The following is a 16,038-nucleotide window of genomic DNA, read 5'->3' on the forward strand; positions in this document are numbered from 1 at the left end:
TTTTCTTTTGAAAGTTAATAAAACTTTAACACTTCTATTGTAGAAGGCTATTTCTATTAAAAACGTTTCTTTTGCATGCTACATAAGTCATTAGCCTTCTAGATGTAACATACCCATCTATTGGCTATCTAAGCACGTTTTGGCAGTCCATCGAGAAACAAATCTAAGTGACACCGCCCGACACTCCCACAGAATGTCACGAGGTTTGTCGCCTAGGGTTTCCTGAGTCTGCCTCTTCGCAACGAAATGTTCGCAGCCGAACCCAGTAGGATCGATCTAAAACTTAAGTCCCTAGTGGTCAAGGTTTCCCGGTCATTCTACTTTATGCGGAGTTACCCAATCCAAAGAAAGTCCATACCCCACTTGGTTCAAGGGGAAGTAGAAATGAGAGGGATACATCGCTCCACCCCTCTACCCGTACAACATAATCCCATTCCAGTCCCCAAAAACAGTATGAATTCAGGTATTAACCCACGTTGCCTAAATATCAAATGATGGTAAAATCTTGTGAGAAGCCTCCCAGTTCTCTAGGGCCACCTTGTCGTAGGACAGGTGCCATAAGACAGACCCGTCGGGGGTTCTGTCCACCCGTTTCCCTCAACACGTGTACTTTAGTTATCTAATTAGCCCTATCACATTTAAGCCTTTTAGGGAACACGGTTCGTTCATGTAATCTTATGGCACTGACACGAAAACAAATTCCAATAGGTTCCTTGGAAGTAGTCTTAGTAATAGCATTTTATCGGAGATACAAGTCTTGTTCAAAAGGAACAATATCCGCAAACCGTGAGGATGCACTTTATTTCCTCCAAGATTCCACCTTGCACTAATAACAAGGGCCCTCAAGAATCTATCTCAACTCACACATATCATTTGAGTAGGAATCGGAGGCAGGGAATTCACAGCTAGAGTCCCCCTGGCATCTAAGCGTCCTCCTACATTCAAACCAACCCGCAGAGAGACCTCTTGTGGTAGGTTTGGTCCACGTTTCTGTCACGACTATTTAGAACCCCCTTGGCTAGGGTGGGTGGCCACCTGGGGGTGGTTTGGCACGTCCTCCAAAAGTTCAACCTAATTTATTATTGCCATTTCTTTTATGAGTTTGGGGTCACACAATCTTTTTACAAGTGGTGTTCCTAAATTTACCAGCACAAACAATGGTGCACGTGAGTGCTCAGGACATTTGCTAGGGTGGGGTCCCTATCTTTGACACTTCGTGTTTGTCCTTCTTGCCTTGGCGGCAATTTCCAATATCCTCAGAGGGTTAGGAAATACCTTCTTTTCGACCCCGCTCCTACGTGATAGGAGCGAGTAATTATGCAATTGGATCTATATCCAATAGTTCTCGGCAGATGGTAGCTGTCCTAGCTTGCTAGCCTTTAGTCCAGGGTTCTAGTCTTCGAAAAAAGACACCCGAATTTTTCTTGTATTAGAATTGAGTTATGTCATGGTTAAGGGTGATATCATCAAGGTTTTTTTGAGTTTATCGAGGTCAGATGTAGGACCGAGACCAATAAGTGTTTTGCTTGTTTCGAGGTCCTCCTAGTAGTTCGGCTCACTTTTAAACCCTAAAAAAGTCAAGTTCATCCCTATCCTTACGTATATAGGGTTCATTTTATTGAATGGCCCTGAGCAATTTTTGCATTTCATATGCGCGACTTACAACTATCTTTAAGATGAATCCCTAGCAGCACAATTGAAACCGTCCTTGATACCACACAATCTGGATGCAAGTCCTTCTTTTAGGACGATGATGCAATGCGGAGTTCTACTCTTGGGAATTCATTTCAAGGCACATATGCAAATCTTTAAATAATGACTTGTATATTTCTTTTGTGCGAGCAACACAAAATCTTTAGCCCTAATGCAAGTGCGGGCTACTTCCCTCTTAAAGGTTTATAAGAGTCTAATACCTGGCTTAGTATTGCAATGACCTAAACATACTTAACCGTTATCATAGCAACTCATGATTCTCATGGACTTGATTCACCTTCACTTGTATCTTTCTAATTTTACAAATTTCGCAATGCACAAAGTACGATTTTCGCTCAATAATGACTATGCTTTATCATCCTAATAAACCATTTTTTTAGTTTCTTTTACCTATCAAGCATGCCAATACTAGTGCATAACCTAAAACACTACAAACACAATCAATAAAGTCCTTGATTTCCAGTATCCATGAATGCAAAATCTTTTGTGCAAGTTATTCGTTCAAAACATGCCAAAGTGCAATAAAACACAATTTCAAGTTACATGATTGAAATAATGCAACCTAAATGGTGGTTAGTTATCATAGATTTTTGCATGAATACTTCTCCCTTCCCAATGAAGTCAGTCTATGTTCCTAAGGGCTCCCATCAAGGTGGATCTATGGGATATACCTAGTTACCAAGTGTTACAGTTCCTTGACCCGCAACTCCATCGGTTGAAGTGGGATTCATGCTCATTTGGACCTTGCTTCGCTTGGAAGGCATCATATAACTCGTCTTTTTCTTTACAGCTATGTACCCAGGTTACAAGAGAGATGACTCCTTGTGGAAGCAAGTCATCCATGAGAGCCCTCTCAAGTAGGGGGAACAAGAAAGGGGAAACTCAGAAGCCTCCAAGGGGAATGTCTCTCTCTCTCTCTCTCTCGCTCTCTCTCTCTCTCTCTCTCTCTCTCTCTCTCTCCTTACTCTCTCTCCCTCTTTTCTCACACACACACACACTCTCCCTTTTCTCTTGCTTTCTCACTAGTCGGATAGTAGGAAATAGCAGTGATCCTCCTCCTCCTCCTTTCAATGTCCAAGGGCCCTTTTATAGAGTATTTGGGGGCGGGGGGGGGGGGCTAGTAAGGTATGGAGGCTCCCCCCCCCCCCATCTCTTTCTAGGCGGCCAGGTGGTTGGGCTACCACAACTCATTTGTGGATGTGTCGTCGTCCACAGTAGCTCACTCGCTTCGTTCTCACCAGTTGGAGCTTCCCCCATGCCCCCACGTCATCAAACAGCAGCCCCCCCTACGTCTACTACCTAGAGCTCCCCTACACCCACGTACGTCTGCTCGCGGAATGGGACATTTATTCTTTTTTTCTTAATTTTTTTTCATTAATTAAAAAGGGGTTGGAATGGAAAATACATTCTAGGCGGGGAAAAAAAAGGGAAATATTACATCCTTCCCCCCTTAAGGAATTAAGATATCCTCATCTCGAAAGGAATTGGGGGTATTGTTGGTTGAGAGTACTCTCGTCAATCCATGTGGCATCTTCTTTTGGAAAGTCCTTCCACTGGATGAGGTACTCCTTGAGGATTCTACTCCTCAATCTCCTTTCTGGAATGTCTACGATTCTAGATGGCTAGAGCTTAAGGACTCCTTGGCTTGGCATTAGAATTTGTTGATCATTGAGTACATGGTTAGGATTGGATACATATTTCTTTAGTAGGCTAACATGAAATACATTGTGAACCTTTACATTCTCATGGAGTTGGATTTTATAGACATTGGGCCCTAGGCATTTGAGGATCCTATAGGATCCGCAATACCTTGGACTAATTTTTTTAAATTCTCCCAATGATAAGTAACTCTTATTGGGTCGTACACGAACAAAAACCATGTCTCCCTCATTGAAGAGTCTCTCTTGTCTATCTAGATCTGCATAGGCTTTCTGCCTATCCTTGGCAACTCTAATGTCTTATCTGATGGCCTTAAACTGCTCATCCATTTCCTCGAGTGTTTCCCTAGAAGATTCTACCCTTAAAGTAGGATCTGAAAAGTTCAATGGGGTATGGCAATCATGCCCATACAATGCTTGAAAAGGTGTCATTTGAATGCTTTGTTGGTAGGAAGCATTATAAGCGAACTCTACCAATGGTAGATATTTGATCCAATTCCTGGGTTCGTGACAACAATAAGCTCTAAGGATATCTTCAATGACTTAATTGACCCTCTATGTTTGGCCATCAGTTTGAGGGTGATAGGCAATGCTGAAATAGAGTTGGATTCCAATGGCCCCAAATATCCCTCTCCAAAAGTGAGATGTGAAGAGGGAGTCGTGGTCACTAATGATCCTTCTAGGCAACCCATGGTGTCTGAATATTTCCTTGATGAACGGCCTGACAATATCTGAAGCTTTATAATTTTTCTTGATTGGAATGAGGTGGCAACCTTGGTGAGCATGTCTACTATAACCATAATTGAGTTGTAGCCTCCTTGCACTGAGGGTGGCCCAACAACAAAGTCCATGCTGATGAATTCTCACTTCATTTGGGAAATGTCGAGAGGTTGTAGCTCCCAGGCATCTTGACATGTGCTGCCTTAATACGTTGGCAAGACAAACATTCCATGATATATTTGAGTACGTCTCCCTTAAGCCTTCCCCAATAGCAGCTCTTCTTGGCCATGTTGAGGGTCTTGACATATCCGGGATGGCCTAAAAAGGGGGAGTCATGTGCTTCTCAAAGTATTCTCCATTTGAGTTTCTTGCTCGAGGATATGCATAATCTTGTCGTAAAATTGACAAGTCCCTCATTGACGGAGAATTCTTGATATTTGATCTTAAGTCTAGGGTTTTGATCATTTGCCAAAGTTTCCTTTATCATCTCCAGATATTCTGGATCATGGATAGCTTCTTCCTTGGCTAGTTCAAGAATAGGGTTGCTAGGCATTGACACCATAGTTTCCAATGATTAGGCCATTGAGGGTTTCTCCATGATAAGAGAGTTGAGGAACGCCTTGCGACTTAGGGTGTCAACGACCACATTCTCTTTATCGGATTGATACCTAATCTCAAATTCATACTCCTGCAGAACTTCTATCCAACGACGTTGCCTCATATTGAGGTCAGTTTGGGTGAAGTTCTATTTAAGGTTCCTATGGTCCGTGACCAAAGAAAACTTGTTACCAAGCAAGTAATGTCACCAAAGTTTGAGGGTATGATTCACTGCTAGCAACTCCAGGTCATGGGTGGCATAATTCTTTTCATGGGCTTTTAGCTTCCGCGAGGAATAGGCTATGGGATGACCTTCTTGCATTAGTACATAGCCCAGTGCAAGTGAGCTAGCATCCATGACAACTTCAAATTTCTTACTTAAGTCAGGGAGCTTCAAAATTGGTGCTGTCACCAAGCTATTCTTGATTTGATCAAAACTTGCTTGTTCAGAGGGCGTCCACACTATGGCAACTTGCTTTTTCAAAAAAATTGTGTGAGGGGTGTTGCGATTAAAGTATAATCCTTAATGAAGATCATGTACCAACATGTTAATCAAAGAAAGCTATGCAATTCTTTAATAGTAGCTAGTGGAGACCACTCTTAGACATCCTTAACCTTGGTAGGGTCTACAGAATTCCTTCATTTGACACAATAAATCCAAGATATTCAATTTTCCTTTTGAGGAAGGCACACTTTTTCTTCTTAGCATAGAGCTTATGAGTCCTCATGGTCTCAAGCACGATACGAACTTAGGATTCATGATCCGCCTCTTCCTTGGAATAAACCAAGGTTTCATAAAAGAAGACAAGTACGAAATCATCGAGGTATGGTCTAAAAATGTCCTACATTATCTTGTTAAAGGTGGCAAGGGCATTACTCAATCCAAAATACATTAATGTGAATTCAAAATGACCATATCTAGTATTGAATGCCATCTTCAGAATATCCTCATCCTTGACACAGATTTGATAATGTCCTGACCTCAAATCAATCTTGGAGAAGATTTTTGCTCCCTGCAATCGATCGAGTAACTCATCTATCCTTGGGATGGAGTACTTATTCTTGATGGTTACTTGATCGAGGCCTCTATAATCCATGCAAAGTCGAAGTATACCATCCTTCTTCTTTTGAAACAAGACTAAAGTCCCCAAAGGAAAACTGTTGGGGCGTATGTACCCTTGGTCCAGTAGTTGTTTGAGTTGTTCCTTTAACACAATGGCTATAGGAATGGACATCTTGAAGGGACTTTTCGCAACAAGTGCAGCTCCTGGAATTAGCCTAATCTCATGATCCACTTCCATAGGCGGTGCTAATTCAGTCAATTCTTTTGGGAACACATCCACATATTCCTTTAACCACGATGGTTCTTCATTGGTGTCCTTTACATTATTCGGTTTTTTTAGCTTGATCAAGTAGATTGGTAATCCCTTTCTTATTCCTTGAACTATTCGCGTTGCCTTAGCTAGCTGGATCTTTGGTTTACCTGCTTCTCCTTGTGTTGTAACTAGCTCACCCTTAGGATTCTGAAAGGAGACTTGACCCTTTCCACAATGAATGTGAGCATCATTGGGGATTAGCCAATCCATCTCGAGTAGGCATTCATGGACTCTTAGATTCATTACTCTCTGAACTTAACAGGTGTGGGCTCGTTTCTGAGTAGGAATTCCACCTTAGCAGTTTGTCTAGTGCAAGTGATTTCTCCCATTTGCTAGTTGGACAAGCAAAGTGGGTGCAGCTAAAGTGATTATTCCTAACCTTCTTGCACAGGTTGGTGAAATGAAGGAAAGAGTACTGCCGCAATCAATCAAGGTTTTGGATTTCTTACCCTGGTGGTCCAATGGCATTTGAATCACTGAGAATTGGTGGTTCGGCCCCTTCTTGTGGAGAGAGGCATGAACGGTTGCCCTCTCAATCTCGGTTCCCATGCACGGATCTTCTTCTTCATCGAATCATTTAGTGGTAATATTGGAAGTTTTTTCCCTTCCCAATACTGCAAGACCACGGCCATGGGTAGCCCTAGCTTGGCCTCCAAATTTCCCTTGACGGTGGTCTTCGCCAAGTTTGGGACATTCCCTTTTGAAGTGTCCAGATTCATTGCATTGAAAGCAATGCAGGCTTTGATCACTTCTTTGAGTGGAAACAAAGTCACTGATTGCATTTGCTCTCGACTTCTTATGTTGGCCTTGACTCTGTCCTTACGCCCTTTTAACTTGAGCTTTTGAGATCCCTGGATTTTGGTCTCTGTAAGCCCAAGGTCTGGACTTTGGCTGGTGGACTTCTTGGGCAATAGGTCTTGCTCTTATCAATGCATCTTGCAAATCTTAAAGACGCATTGATTCCAACCGAGTGTTTAATGGTGGATTCAGCCCATCACAAAACTTTGAGACTTGTTTGGGGATACTCATTGTCGGCGCATATTTCAGCAAGGAAACAAATTTCGAGTAGTATGCCTCCAGAGACAGGCCCAACTATCTCAACTTAAAGAACTCATTCATCTTTTGAGTTCTATACATAGGTGGCATATACCTTCCCTGCAGGGCTTCGTTTAGTTTTTCTCAAGTTATTGTGCTTTCAGTGACTACTTGGTCTTTATACCATTGCTTCCACCACAGCCTAGCTTCGTCGATGAGCTTGAGCTTGGTAATCATGGCTTGGTTCACAAGTGTTGTTTCGGCTGCACTAAAATAGTCATCCATGGATTCAATCCATATTTCGGTATAAGCTTCAACAGTCTTCTCTTTTCTATCAAATTTTAGTGGTGTAATTTGTTTGAGAATAAACTTCTTCTCTTGTGTCTCTGTTGGGCTTAGTGTGGAAACATGATTCTGGGTCTGCACTTAGGGTTGTATCTAGTTATCAATTTAAACTTCCTGTGTTAGGATTGCATTTACGTATCTCTATACAACTTAAATCAATGCGCACATATTTTCCATAGCTACTATGCAACCATTCGAATGAACATAAAAATCTTAATAAACCATAGGGAAGCGTAAGCCTCAAGTACAATTATTCCGGATTAGATAGGGTTTGGCTGAGATAATTTTCTTTTTAGAAGTTACATTAACACTAGGTTAATAATTCCCTATTGGATTCGGCTACAGGGACAGAATAGTAGTATGGATTGGGGAAATGGATTCTCAAGAAGCGATAAGTCATGGGAAGTTCAAGAAATCCTTGTTTTTGATAGCCATGACATTCGTGTCACCCCACTACTTTAATTCTATCCGCTGTAAAATTTTAACCACCTCATCGTAGATGTTGCGGTTCTGATCTACTTGCCTGTGTCTGATATGTAGGGTCATGTTCACACGAGCCTCATGGAAGTTGAATAACTTGATAATCTTGAATTCTTCCAACCACTTTAACCTCTTCATATTGTTTTCAAGATAGGCGAGTCAGTTGGCATCTATCTAGCAGTATCCCACGCTCCAAGTCCAACACCTTTCCACATACAACGGTAAGGGGTTGTAGAGCCGATAGAGGATCCCAATCATGTCAAACCATCTGCGATAGCTTGAAGAGTTCATAACTGTCCTGAACATGATAAGAAATAGGAGGAACTTGCTCCATGCCTCGTAAGTCTAGAAGCGGTAGCAATCCATAAGTGAGTTAAAAAAAACATTTTCTAATGAAAACATCGCCTCACTCTTCTTAATTTTTTTCTAATTGTTTTAGTTGTTGTTCGGCTATGATACCAACTGTGACGTGCCCATATATTGTTTGTCCAAGCATGTTTTGGCAGTCCATCGAGAAATGAATCTAAGTGACACCGCCTGGCACTCCCACGGAATGCCATGGGGTTTGTCACCTAGGGTTTCCCAAGTCCGCCTCGCAACGGAATGTTTGTGGCCGAACCCACTAGGATCGACCTGAAACTCGAGTCCCTAGTGGTCAAGGTTTCCTAGTCATTCTATGTTATGTGGAGTTACCCAATCCAAAGCAAGTCCATACCCCCCACTTGGTTCAAGGGGAAGTAGAAATGAGAGGGATGCATCACTCCACCTCTTTGCCCCTAGGGCATAATCTCATTCTGGTCCCCAAAAATGGTATGAATTTGGGTATTAATCTGCATTGCCTAAAGGTTGAATGATGCAGTTCTCCAGGACCACCCTACCGTAGGATAGACCCGTCAGGGGTTCCGCCCACCCGCTTCCCTCAATAGGTGTACTTTAATTATCTAATTATCCCTATCACATTTATGTGTGACATGTAAAAGTAGCTTCCTTAATTAAGCCTCTAGGTTCTAGAAGGAAAGACAAGATGGGAGAATCTTTGAATACAATCTCCAGTGATGTTTTGCAACAATTGGTGCAAAATATGAATATGCTTATTCAGATACAACAACAACAACAGGTGATGCAAGCTTCAGCTCAAACAGAAAGTGTTGCGATGAATGCTTTGCAAGTAGTTGAGCGTGAGGTGAAGTTATTTAATGGTAGGAATGTATCTGCATATGTACATACCTATGCTCAGAAGATGGAATTCTTTGGGGTGGCTCAATCTGCATGAAGCCAATATTTTGTATGCATTACTGTTCATAAACTGAAAGAACGGATTACTAAATTATACTTGTAGGATGCTAATTGGGTAGCCTTCAAGAAGACACTCAGGGAAGAATTTTACATTGAGGGCACCAGTTTGATTACGCACAAGACTTTTCAAGAGTGGGTTTTACAACCCAATAAGGGTCTTGTGGCTATAGAATTGTTAAGAGAATTTGAAAGTAGATTTGAGTGGTTGGATCTTGCAGAACAACAAGCTCTTGCAAGTTAGAAAATTGAATTGTTTCTATAGGCAGCTGATCCTGAGCTTCAAGAGAAGCTTGATGATTTGCTGGAGGATCAGACTACAGAGACTAGTTTGAAAATAGAGTGGTGACATGTCAAGGAAATTGTTACTGTACTTGTGAAGAAGCATAGAAGAAGAGAAAGATTGCATGTCTCTAGCTTGCCCATTGTTACGGGCAAGATAATTGAAGTATCCAATAAGCCACCTACCCTTGTGGCTAACCCTATGGTTGTACTTGCTATTGTTCCCTCTGTTAAGAAAGATGTCTTAGATGAATTGGTCAAAGGCATGTGGGATCTTCAATTGAAGGTTGCAAAATTGGACGAAAAAAGACAAGAGAAAAGTATATATGTAGTAGCCCCTAAGCTAGGAAAAAGATGTATGTGGTGTGACAGTTTGCGGTAGGAGAGAAAGGATTGTGCCGCCTATCACGAGGCCTTGGCATGACATCTCATCTTTTGGAAAGATGGAAAGATCCATGCACAAGAAATGGGATTGCCTCTTGCTTCGAATTTTGGAAAGGGAGGTATGTAGAAGTTGTTGGAAGACTTGGCTATCCGAAATGCTTATGCAGTGGTACATGCTTCTACTTTTGGTCTACAGTTGGATAGAATGCATGGCCAAGTAATGGTTGGTCCAAAGGCTAAAATATGAACACATCCTTTACATGCTAGTGAAAAGAGAGAGGTCACTAATAGTGAAATGTCTCATGCAGGGCAAGACATTCGTGGCATAACTGGTTGGGAATCACCGGTAGATGCATATTCAGTGTATGCATATTTAGCAAAGGTACAAAACACAAATGTACTTATGGAAGAAAAATGAAAAAGAGATGAAGGTATTGCAAGGACATCTAAAATAATGACAAGAAGAAGTGTGGATCAGCCTAAAGCTGCAAATCAACCACCTCCCGAGCATGTTATCGAAGAGGTCAATCACGAGCAAAAACAAAATAACAAACAAAAGGGCAAAAAGAAGGGCAAGCAGCTAGGATATAAGTTGCAATCTAACATTGAGACAGCCACCACTGATCTTAAGAAGGTTCTTGAAGAACGGATCTTAAACAGTCGGGTGGAATTCACCTTGGGAGAGGTGTTTGGCATTGCCAAGCAAGAATTTTATGATGAGATCATTGACATAATTAAAAGGAAGCGTCAGTCTCTTGGTGATACCACTAGTGCATTGCTGCAATTTGAAGAGGAAACTAGTTTGTTGGGTATTCCGGCTGAATATGAGCATGAAGTAAGTACATGATTGTCTATGCAGGATGCTACTAATTAGTGGACAACATGTGAAAAAGAGAAGAAAGTGGTTGAAAATGAATTGTCTTGTAGCAATATGCATGGTGGAGTAAGGCAAATGCAACAATATGGAGAAGAGACTCTAGGATTTATTCCTCGAAGTCACTACACAAGGAATCATTGGGCTAGAGCTACCACTGAAATGGTAGTGAAAATAGGGGAATGTGAAACTCATTGTGTTGCTTTACTTGACCATTGGTTTGAGATAAATGTCATTGAGTGTGGATTGTATGAAAATGGTGTACAAATAATTCTTCAGGAGAGATTTATGCTCCATATCCTAATGTAAAAGTGACAATTGGTGATGTACAAGAAGAGTAACACTTCTTTGTGCAAGATAATTCCTCATATGTAGTGATTTTGGGATAGCCCTATGTTATAGGAGTGCGTATGGAAACAAAGGTGCTTGATGATGGTTCTGCTTATGCAAGAGTTAGAAACAAGGATGGGAGGAAAGCAGACCAATTTCTTAATGTTTGTGTTAATCATCCTAGAAATCGAGATACGCTTTGAGAGTCTCCTTTGGCTCCAAATGTAAGGGAATTCAAAGACCTGGATTTTCATTAAGCACTGCTATAATGCAGGGCTAGAGTAGTGCTGTTCAGTGGGTGTACTCGCCTCATGATGAAATGAAGCATGTATTAACTATTGGTAATTCTTAGTTTATAGCAAACAGTTCATGTTGGTTTAAGCCTATGGAAGCTATGTGCAGGGCTGAACGCATATCTATGAAACGAGCTACTAAAGAACTGAGAGTATTGGGGTTGTTAGTTGAAAATGATGGCATTTCAGGCATCTTTTATGGGCTGAATATTACTGACACTATGGCTGAAATTTCAACAACTATACATACAGAAAATGAGGCTGAAAACAAAGTGTTATCAGTATGTTCTTTGGATATGTATGATGTTATAGCATTGTTTTCTCAGTAGGAAGGATTACAATGGGCTGAAGCACTTGTGGAGACAAAGTATAAGACAGTTGACAAAAAGGTGAAACCAATTTCTTTGCCACTTCCACTAGAGAGTGAGGGTTATGTATGAAAAAGTGTTAAGGTGGCCAAGCTTGCAGGATCCTAAAGATATAGGTCATTAGTTTACATCTGAAACATTACAAGAATTGAAAATTGGTGCAGAAGGGTTTCTTTTGCCTGCTGAGAGAGACTGTTTTATGCGGATATTGGCTAGACATGGAAAGGCATTCGCATTTCAGCCAAGTGAAATATGTTGTGTGGATCCAAATGTTGTCTCTCCTATGGTCATATTTATGGTGCCACATGTACCATGGAACTTGAGGCCTATTCCAGTGCCTAAAGCTTACTTGCTAAAGCTAATTGATTTGCTAAATTAAAAGATTCACATGAAGATCTTAGAGCCTTCTTCAGCCCCATACTCAAATCATTGGTTTACTGTCCTAAAAAAGATTGGGGCTTTGAGATTTATTCAAGAGATGCAACCGGTCTATAAATTAACCATAAGAAATGTGGGTACAGGTCCTATGGTTGATGAATTTGCAGAGGCTTTTGCAAGCAAAGTGATCTATTCTTTGGGTGATCTTTACTCGAGTTATGATCGGTTTCAGCTTGCAATTGAAAGCAGGGATATCACAACCATGAAGACTCCTTTGGGGTTAGTATGGATGTGTACTCTCCCATAGAGTGCAACAAACTCAATGGCACACATGGCAAATGCTATGAATAGGGTACTCAAGGATTCTATACCACAATTGACTATGCTCTTGTTGGATGATGTTCCAATCAAAGGGTGTGCAATAGATGAAAAGAATGAAGAGATGGATGGTCATGGATACAGACAGTTTGTTGCAAACCATATTGTGGATTGTGAGAAGATTTTGATACGTCTAGAAGAGGTGCATTTAACTCTTTCTGGACAAAAGTCTGTCTTTGGAGTTGAAGAGGTTTTGATTGTTGGGTATATGTGTGGGCCTTATGGGCGAATACCATCACCAGCAAAAATAGATGGGATTGATAGAATGCAAGATGTATGCACGAATGTATCAAAGGTGCATAGATTCTGGGGTGCATGTGTATTCTATTTGATATGGATTCCTCACTTTGTGCATGAAGCCGATGCTCTTTATCAACTTCTAAGGAAAGATAAGAAATTTCATTGGGAAAGGAAGCATTAGAAAGCAATGAAGAAATTGAAGCAACTCTTAAAATCTGCTCCCACATTGAGAAAGCCTGACTATTCACATGGAAAGCCTCTCATTATTAATGTTGATACAAGCCCAATCGTGATTGGATGGGCAATAGGGAAAGATGATGAGGAAGGTCAAAGATATGCAATTCATTCTGGTGCTAAAGTACTGACTGAATGATAGAGAAGATATCCATAGGTTAAAAGAGAATTATGGGGAATTGTGACAGTCCTTAAATGTGATAAGGAGTATTTTATGGGTGATCATGTAGTCATTGATACCGATTGTATGCCGGTATTGGGTATGATTACTAGTTTTACTACTCCGGACATTGCTATGCTCCGATGGATTGCATACATCAAATCTTTGAACCCTAAATTTCAGCACATTGCAGGAAGAGATAACCTAGTGGCAGACATGTTATGTCGAGCACGTTATGAGAATGAAGATGGGATGATGGAGGAGGAAGAAGATGACTTTCTTATGGCTAAAAATGATGTTGCAAGAGTGAATTTAGCAATGCAAAGTGTTGCTACAGCATTAACAGAAGCTTGGACAACAAAGAAAAGACACTTTAGATGTTTTGCATCTTGTGTAGAAGTGTTTCTAGAAGACAAATATGCAGGAGAGTGGTTGAGAATTGGTCAATACCTCAGTACATTAACAAAGAGAGATGAATGGTCAGATGAGGAGTTTAAGAAAATCAAGAGGAAAGCATATGGATTTTTTTTAAAAGATGGATACTTATGGAAACATGCTAAAAAGAAACACGGTATGCCATGGCGAGTTTTGGGTGACAAAGTTTCCATCCTTAGTACATTAACAAAATTTCCATCCTCGAAAGTCTCTTCCAAATCCTACAATTCTTGCTGAATGTTTCTTTGAATATAAATATTAGTGGTGGGTCTTCCAAAGCACTTAGCAAATTGACATTTGACTAAACCTAACATGATTGACATTGATGACTTTGAAAAAAGAATTAGTTTGAAAATTGTTCGTCTTATAGTTCTGGTGCCGCACAGATCGAATGCTGTATGCGTATGTAGTGAGCGCCGAAAGGTCCCCAAGAACAAAAGAAATCTAGTTTTGCACAAAAAATAAGAGAGAAGACTTGCATGACATGAAGCAAAAGACTAATTGGGTACAATCTCCCCCCATGCCTTGTGTGAGCGCTCCACAAAGCATGTATTTGATATATTATTCATCTCCAAGCTCAAAAAATAGTCCAATTTACAATTAGCACACTTTAGCTTTTGTGTTTGCTTTTGTCCCACTAAAGAATTAAAGCGATTGGACGTCCAAAGAGTCGGACTGTGTCCAAATACAATGTCCAATAGCAAATATTTAAATCATACGCCCATGTGTATACAAAATAATAAATAAATGTCACTCGCTTTAATAAATTAAGTGCATCAAAATAAATATTGGCGCCACGCCTAAGATGTGTGCCAATTAAAAATGATAATTTCTTCCAAATAGCTTGAATACACACTATCGCTCAATGCTTCCCAACACCACCGCTGCGTGCTCTACACATCAACTGAAGCATTTACAATTGTTAGAAAATAATAAAATTAAAATGACAAAAGTGAATACCTAGCAGTCTTCAGCTACAAAATAAATAAATTGATTAAAACTCAATCATAACCTTAATTTATTACGAGTCCGCACTCTAAACTCATAAATGTCCATTAATTTAAATATGTATTTTGCAGAATCACTCGCTATGGAATCACCCACTTGCACATTAAATTAACAAGACCCCTGAAAAGGACAGGCGTTGTTAACCCTCAAACAAACAAAGGTAGAAAATTGGAAAAAGCTAAAGTAGAAAACAAAGGCCAAGGCAAAGTGAAACGGAAGACGAAGGCGCGCCAAGAAAAATATGGAAACACAAGAAGCGCAAAAAATGCCTAAATAAGGAAAAAATACGCACAAGAAAAAGTGTAAGTCAATACTTTTGTAAAAAGCACAAGCGCATCATGATTTAACGGAAGACGAAGGCGCGCCAAGAAAAATATGGAAACACAAGAAGCGCAAAAAATGCCTAAATAAGGAAAAAATACGCACAAGAAAAAGTGTAAGTCAATACTTTTGTAAAAAGCACAAGCGCATCATGATTTAATTTAAGGAGCGCCGGGCTCTCACCCGTGCAATTTGTAGATGTAGACGGGCAGTGGAAAAGAAGCTAGGAAGATAGAAGGACAATGGGAAAAAGGGCCATATAAAAAAGGGGATAAGGGGATGACCACCCAAAAGGGATTTAGGGTTTTGTATATAAAGTTGAAAAGTGAATGAGAAGCTCATTCTTGTGTGTTGCCAAAAGTGGCTCTTCTCTTCTTCTTCTTCTTCTTCTTCTTCTTCTTGCTAGCTTGAGCTTGTGCTTGAGAGAGGGAGTGTGAGAGTATGAGGGAGTGAGTGTGTGAGGGTGAGGGACCGGGGAGGAGAAGCTCTCCATCTTCTCCTCTCTTCTTCTCTTCTCTTCTCTTCTCTTGTATTGCTCGCGGTGATGGAGCTTGGAGCGTGGAGCTTTAGGATGGAGCTTGCTTGAAGCTTGCACTTGAATCGTGGATCTACCGGAGTCCGCGGGAGAGGAGGTAACTCGATCGGCATGGAGGTAAGCTCACTACACCCGTAGATATGGATGGCGTATCGACTATGTGAGAGGTAGCCATTAGTGCTCGGCTTGGAACGCTTGAAACAATAGGCGGTCCGTGGGTCTTGGCGGTTGAGCGAAAGCTCGCACATTTTGGTTCTGTTGCCGAGACAAACAGATTCAAGCCTTGAGCGCTTGCGCGCTTCGAATTCAGCATTGAAGTAGGGTTTTCCCCGAATTGGTGGTTGAGGTAGATAGGTAGGAAGTGAGGGAGTTTGAAGAGGTATTCAATCTCCTTAGCAAGCAGGTTTTTGGTTTTTTGGATTTGGAAAAGCATGTTGAAGTAGTGTAGGTGATTGCTTTGTGATTTGTATGCATTTAGGGTAGTAAAAAACAAAGAAAAAGAAGCAAATAGTAGGGTTTTTTGTTGTTGTATAACACGCTGAAATAGGGAAATAGGGACATAGGTTCAGATTTCTCGTTGGAAGAGTATGAGGAATTAACT

General features: G+C 40.8%; 1 protein-coding gene across 20 annotated transcripts in view; it reads left to right on the top strand.

Moving 5' to 3' along the window:
- The window catches only part of LOC148011461 (uncharacterized), a 79,443-nt gene that overhangs the window by 5,658 nt on the left and 57,747 nt on the right, over window positions 1-16,038 (top strand). The gene's annotated exons all lie outside the window — the stretch shown is intronic.

The sequence above is a fragment of the Lygodium microphyllum genome, chromosome 28, assembly GCF_053477565.2.
Source record: "Lygodium microphyllum isolate KBCC chromosome 28, Lygodium_microphyllum_v1.1.10, whole genome shotgun sequence".
Lineage (NCBI taxonomy): Eukaryota > Viridiplantae > Streptophyta > Polypodiopsida > Schizaeales > Lygodiaceae > Lygodium > Lygodium microphyllum.